Raw genomic sequence first — 7941 nt, 5'->3', positions numbered from 1 at the left:
AAATATGTATTTAATATTCATACACTTAACACGTGTTTAATATTTATACACGAAACATGTATTTAATATTTATACACTAAACATGTATTTAATATTCATACATTAAAAATGTATTTAATATTCATACACTAAACATGTATTTAATATTCAAACATTAAACATGTATTTAATATTTATACACTAAACATGTATTTAATATTCGTACACGAAACATGTATTTAATATTTATACACTAAACATGTATTTAATATTCATACATTAAACATGTATTTAATATTCATACACTAAACATGTATTTAATATTTATACACTAAACATGTATTTAATATTCATAAATTAAACATGTATTTAATATTCATACACTAAACATGTATTTAATATTAATACACTAAACATGTATTTAATATTTATACACTAAACATGTATTTAATATTTATACACTAAACATGTATTTAATATTCATACACTAAACATTTATTTAATATTTATACAAAAACATGTATTTAATTTTAATAAACTAAACATGTATTTAATATTAATACACTAAACATGTATTTAATATTTATACACTAAACATGTATTTAATATTCATACACTAAACATGTAGTTATTATTTATACACTAAACATGTATTTAATATTAATACAGTAAACATGTATTTAATATTAATACACTAAACATGTATTTAATATTAATACAAAAACATGTATTTAATTTTAATAAACTAAATATATATTTAATATTAATACACTAAACATGTATTTAATATTCATGAACTAAACATGTATTTAACATTTATACACTAAACTTGTATTTAATTTTTAATAAACTAAACATTTATTTAATATTAATACACTAAACATGTATTTAATATTTATACACTAAACATGTATTTAATATTCATACACTTAACATGTATTTAATATTTATACACGAAACATGTATTTAATATTCATACACTAAACATGTATTTAATATTCATACATTAAACATGTATTTAATATTTATACACTAAATATGTATTTAATATTCATACACTTAACATGTATTTAATATTTATACACGAAACATGTATTTAATATTCATACACTAAACATGAATTTAATATTCATACATTAAAAATGTATTTAATATTCATACACTAAACATGTATTTAATATTCATACATTAAACATGTATTTAATATGTATACACTAAACATGTATTTAATATTCGTACACGAAACATGTATTTAATATTTATACACTAAATATGTATTTAATATTCATACACTAAACATGTATTTAATATTCATACAAAAAAATGTATTTAATTTTTATGAACCAAACATATATTTAATATTAATACACTAAACATGTATTTAATATTTATACACTAAACATGTATTTAATATTCATACACTAAACATGTAGTTATTATTTATACACTAAACATGTATTTAATATTAATACAGTAAACATGTATTTAATATTAATACACTAAACATGTATTTAATATTAATACAAAAACATGTATTTAATTTTAATAAACTAAATATATATTTAATATTAATACACTAAACATGTATTTAATATTCATAAACTAAACATGTATTTAACATTCATACACTAAACATGTATTTAATTTTTAATAAACTAAACATATATTTAATATTAATACACTAAACATGTATTTAATATTTATACACTAAACATGTATTTAATATTCATACACTAAACATGTAGTTATTATTCATACACCAAACATGTATTTAATATTAATACAGTAAACATGTATTAAATATTTATACACTAATTATGTATTTAGTATTCATACTCTAATCATGTATTTAATATTTATACACTAAATATGTATTTAATATTCATACACTTAACATGTATTTAATATTTATACACGAAACATGTATTTAATATTTATACACTAAACATGTATTTAATATTCATACATTAAAAATGTATTTAATATTCATACACTAAACATGTATTTAATATTCATACATTAAACATGTATTTAATATGTATACACTAAACATGTATTTAATATTCGTACACGAAACATGTATTTAATATTTATACACTAAATATGTATTTAATATTCATACACTAAACATGTATTTAATATTCATACAAAAACATGTATTTAATTTTTATAAACCAAACATATATTTAATATTAATACACTAAACATGTATTTAATATTTATACACTAAACATGTATTTAATATTTATACACTAAACATGTAGTTATTATTTATACACTAAACATGTATTAAATATTAATACAGTAAACATGTATTTAATATTAATACACTAAATATGTATTTATTATATATCCACTAAACATGTATTTAATATTCATAAACTAAATATATATTTAATATTAATACACTAAACATGTATTTAATATTAATACACTAAACATGTATTTAATATTTTTACACTAAACATGTATTTAATATTCATACACTAAACATGTATTTAATATTCATACACTAAACATGTATTTAATATTAATACAAAAACATGTATTTAATTGTAATAAACTAAATATATATTTAATATTAATACACTAAACATGTATTTAATATTCATAAACTAAACATGTATTTAACATTTATACACTAAACATGTATTTAATATTCATACACTAAACATGTAGTTATTATTTATACACTAAACATGTATTTAATATTAATACACTAAACATGTATTTAATATTTATACACTAAACATGTATTTAATATTAATAAACTAAATATGTATTTATTATATATCCACTAAACAGGTATTTAATATTCATAAACTTAACATTTATTTAATATTCATACACTAAAGGTGTATTTAATATTCATACACTAAACATGTATTTAATATTAATACAAAACATGTATTTACGTTTAATAAACTAAACATATATTTAATATTAATACACTAAACATGTATTTAATATTTTTACAGTAAACATGTATTGAATATTCATACACTAAACATGTATTTAATATTATACACTAAACATGCATTTAATATTCATACACTAAACATGTATTTAATATTTATACACTAAACATGTATTTAATATTAATACAAAAACATGTATTTAATTTTAATAAACTAAACATATATTTAATATTATTACACTAAACATGTATTTAATATTTATACACTGAACATGTATTTAATAGTTATACACTAATCATGTATTTAATATTAATACACTAATCATGTATTTAATATTCATTAACTAAACATGTATTTAATATTCATACACTTAACACGTGTTTAATATTTATACACGAAACATGTATTTAATATTTATACACTAAACATGTATTTAATATTCATACATTAAAAATGTATTTAATATTCATACACTAAACATGTATTTAATATTCAAACATTAAACATGTATTTAATATTTATACACTAAACATGTATTTAATATTCGTACACGAAACATGTATTTAATATTTATACACTAAACATGTATTTAATATTCATACATTAAACATGTATTTAATATTCATACACTAAACATGTATTTAATATTTATACACTAAACATGTATTTAATATTCATAAATTAAACATGTATTTAATATTCATACACTAAACATGTATTTAATATTAATACACTAAACATGTATTTAATATTTATACACTAAACATGTATTTAATATTTATACACTAAACATGTATTTAATATTCATACACTAAACATTTATTTAATATTTATACAAAAACATGTATTTAATTTTAATAAACTAAACATGTATTTAATATTAATACACTAAACATGTATTTAATATTTATACACTAAACATGTATTTAATATTCATACACTAAACATGTAGTTATTATTTATACACTAAACATGTATTTAATATTAATACAGTAAACATGTATTTAATATTAATACACTAATCATGTATTTAATATTAATACACTAATCATGTATTTAATATTCATTAACTAAATATGTATTTAATATTCATACACTTAACACGTGTTTAATATTTATACACGAAACATGTATTTAATATTTATACACTAAACATGTATTTAATATTCATACATTAAAAATGTATTTAATATTCATACACTAAACATGTATTTAATATTCAAACATTAAACATGTATTTAATATTTATACACTAAACATGTATTTAATATTCGTACACGAAACATGTATTTAATATTTATACACTAAACATGTATTTAATATTCATACATTAAACATGTATTTAATATTCATACACTAAACATGTATTTAATATTTATACACTAAACATGTATTTAATATTCATAAATTAAACATGTATTTAATATTCATACACTAAACATGTATTTAATATTAATACACTAAACATGTATTTAATATTTATACACTAAACATGTATTTAATATTTATACACTAAACATGTATTTAATATTCATACACTAAACATTTATTTAATATTTATACAAAAACATGTATTTAATTTTAATAAACTAAACATGTATTTAATATTAATACACTAAACATGTATTTAATATTTATACACTAAACATGTATTTAATATTCATACACTAAACATGTAGTTATTATTTATACACTAAACATGTATTTAATATTAATACAGTAAACATGTATTTAATATTAATACACTAAACATGTATTTAATATTAATACAAAAACATGTATTTAATTTTAATAAACTAAATATATATTTAATATTAATACACTAAACATGTATTTAATATTCATGAACTAAACATGTATTTAACATTTATACACTAAACTTGTATTTAATTTTTAATAAACTAAACATTTATTTAATATTAATACACTAAACATGTATTTAATATTTATACACTAAACATGTATTTAATATTCATACACTTAACATGTATTTAATATTTATACACGAAACATGTATTTAATATTCATACACTAAACATGTATTTAATATTCATACATTAAACATGTATTTAATATTTATACACTAAATATGTATTTAATATTCATACACTTAACATGTATTTAATATTTATACACGAAACATGTATTTAATATTCATACACTAAACATGAATTTAATATTCATACATTAAAAATGTATTTAATATTCATACACTAAACATGTATTTAATATTCATACATTAAACATGTATTTAATATGTATACACTAAACATGTATTTAATATTCGTACACGAAACATGTATTTAATATTTATACACTAAATATGTATTTAATATTCATACACTAAACATGTATTTAATATTCATACAAAAAAATGTATTTAATTTTTATGAACCAAACATATATTTAATATTAATACACTAAACATGTATTTAATATTTATACACTAAACATGTATTTAATATTCATACACTAAACATGTAGTTATTATTTATACACTAAACATGTATTTAATATTAATACAGTAAACATGTATTTAATATTAATACACTAAACATGTATTTAATATTAATACAAAAACATGTATTTAATTTTAATAAACTAAATATATATTTAATATTAATACACTAAACATGTATTTAATATTCATAAACTAAACATGTATTTAACATTCATACACTAAACATGTATTTAATTTTTAATAAACTAAACATATATTTAATATTAATACACTAAACATGTATTTAATATTTATACACTAAACATGTATTTAATATTCATACACTAAACATGTAGTTATTATTCATACACCAAACATGTATTTAATATTAATACAGTAAACATGTATTAAATATTTATACACTAATTATGTATTTAGTATTCATACTCTAATCATGTATTTAATATTTATACACTAAATATGTATTTAATATTCATACACTTAACATGTATTTAATATTTATACACGAAACATGTATTTAATATTTATACACTAAACATGTATTTAATATTCATACATTAAAAATGTATTTAATATTCATACACTAAACATGTATTTAATATTCATACATTAAACATGTATTTAATATGTATACACTAAACATGTATTTAATATTCGTACACGAAACATGTATTTAATATTTATACACTAAATATGTATTTAATATTCATACACTAAACATGTATTTAATATTCATACAAAAACATGTATTTAATTTTTATAAACCAAACATATATTTAATATTAATACACTAAACATGTATTTAATATTTATACACTAAACATGTATTTAATATTTATACACTAAACATGTAGTTATTATTTATACACTAAACATGTATTAAATATTAATACAGTAAACATGTATTTAATATTAATACACTAAACATATATTTAATATTAATACAAAAACATGTATTTAATTTTAATAAACTAAATATATATTTAATATTAATACACAAAACATGTATTTAATATTCATAAACTAAACATGTATTTAACATTCATACACTAAACATGTATTTAATATTCATACAAAACATGTATTTAATATTAATACACTAATCATGTATTTAATATTTATACACTAAATATGTATTTAATATTCATACACTTAACATGTATTTAATATTTATACACGAAACATGTATTTAATATTTATACACTAAACATGTATTTAATATTCATACATTAAAAATGTATTTAATATTCATACACTAAACATGTATTTAATATTCATACACTAAACATGTATTTAATATTTATACACTAAACATGTATTTAATATTTATACATTAAACATGTATTTAATATTTATACAAAAACATGTATTTAATTTTAATAAACTAAACCTATATTTAATATTAATACACTAAACATGTATTTAATATTTATACACTAAACATGTATTTAATATTCATACACTAAACATGTAGTTATTATTTATACACCAAATATGTATTTAATATTAATACAGTAAACATGTATTTAATTTTAATACACTAAACATGTATTTAATATTAATCCAAAAACATGTATTTAATTTTAATAAACTAAATATATATTTAATATTAATACACTAAACATGTATTTAATATTCATAAACTAAACATGTATTTAACATTTATACACTAAACATGTATTTAATATTCATACACTAAACATGTAGTTATTATTTATACACTAAACATGTATTTAATATTAATACACTAAACATGTATTTAATATTTATACACTAAACATGTATTTAATATTAATACACTAAATATGTATTTATTACATATCCACTAAACATGTATTTAATATTCATAAACTAAACATGTATTTAATATTCATACACTAAACGTGTATTTAATATTCATACACTAAACATGTATTTAATATTAATACAAAAACATGTATTTAAGTTTAATAAACTAAACATATATTTAATATTAATACACTAAACATGTTTTTAATATTTATACAGTAAAGATGTATTTAATATTTATACACTAAACATGTATTTAATATTAATACAAAAATATGTATTTAATTTTAATAAACTAAACATATATTTAATATTATTACACTAAACATGTATTAAATATTTATACACTAAACATGTATTTAATATTCATTCAATAAACATGTAGTTATTATTCTTACACTTAATATGTATTTAATATTAATACAAAAACATGTATTTAATTTTAATAAACTAAACATATATTTAATATTTTTACACTAAACGTGTATTTAATATTCATACACTAAAAGTGTATTTAATATTAATACACTAAACATGTATTTAATATTTATACACTAAACATGTATTTATATTCATACACTAAACATGTATTTAATATTAATACACTAAACATGTATTTAATATTTATACACTAAACATGTATTTAATATTAATACAAAAACATGTATTTAATATTAATACACTAAACATGTATTTAATATTAATACAAAAACATGTATTTAATTTTAATAAACTAAACATATATTTAATATTAATACACTAAACATGTATTTAACATTTATACACTAAACATGT

Source organism: Nerophis ophidion, unplaced genomic scaffold (assembly GCF_033978795.1).
Source record: "Nerophis ophidion isolate RoL-2023_Sa unplaced genomic scaffold, RoL_Noph_v1.0 HiC_scaffold_34, whole genome shotgun sequence".
NCBI lineage: Eukaryota > Metazoa > Chordata > Actinopteri > Syngnathiformes > Syngnathidae > Nerophis > Nerophis ophidion.
The sequence above is the reverse complement of the archived record's forward strand: the minus strand, read 5'-3'. Positions refer to the sequence as shown.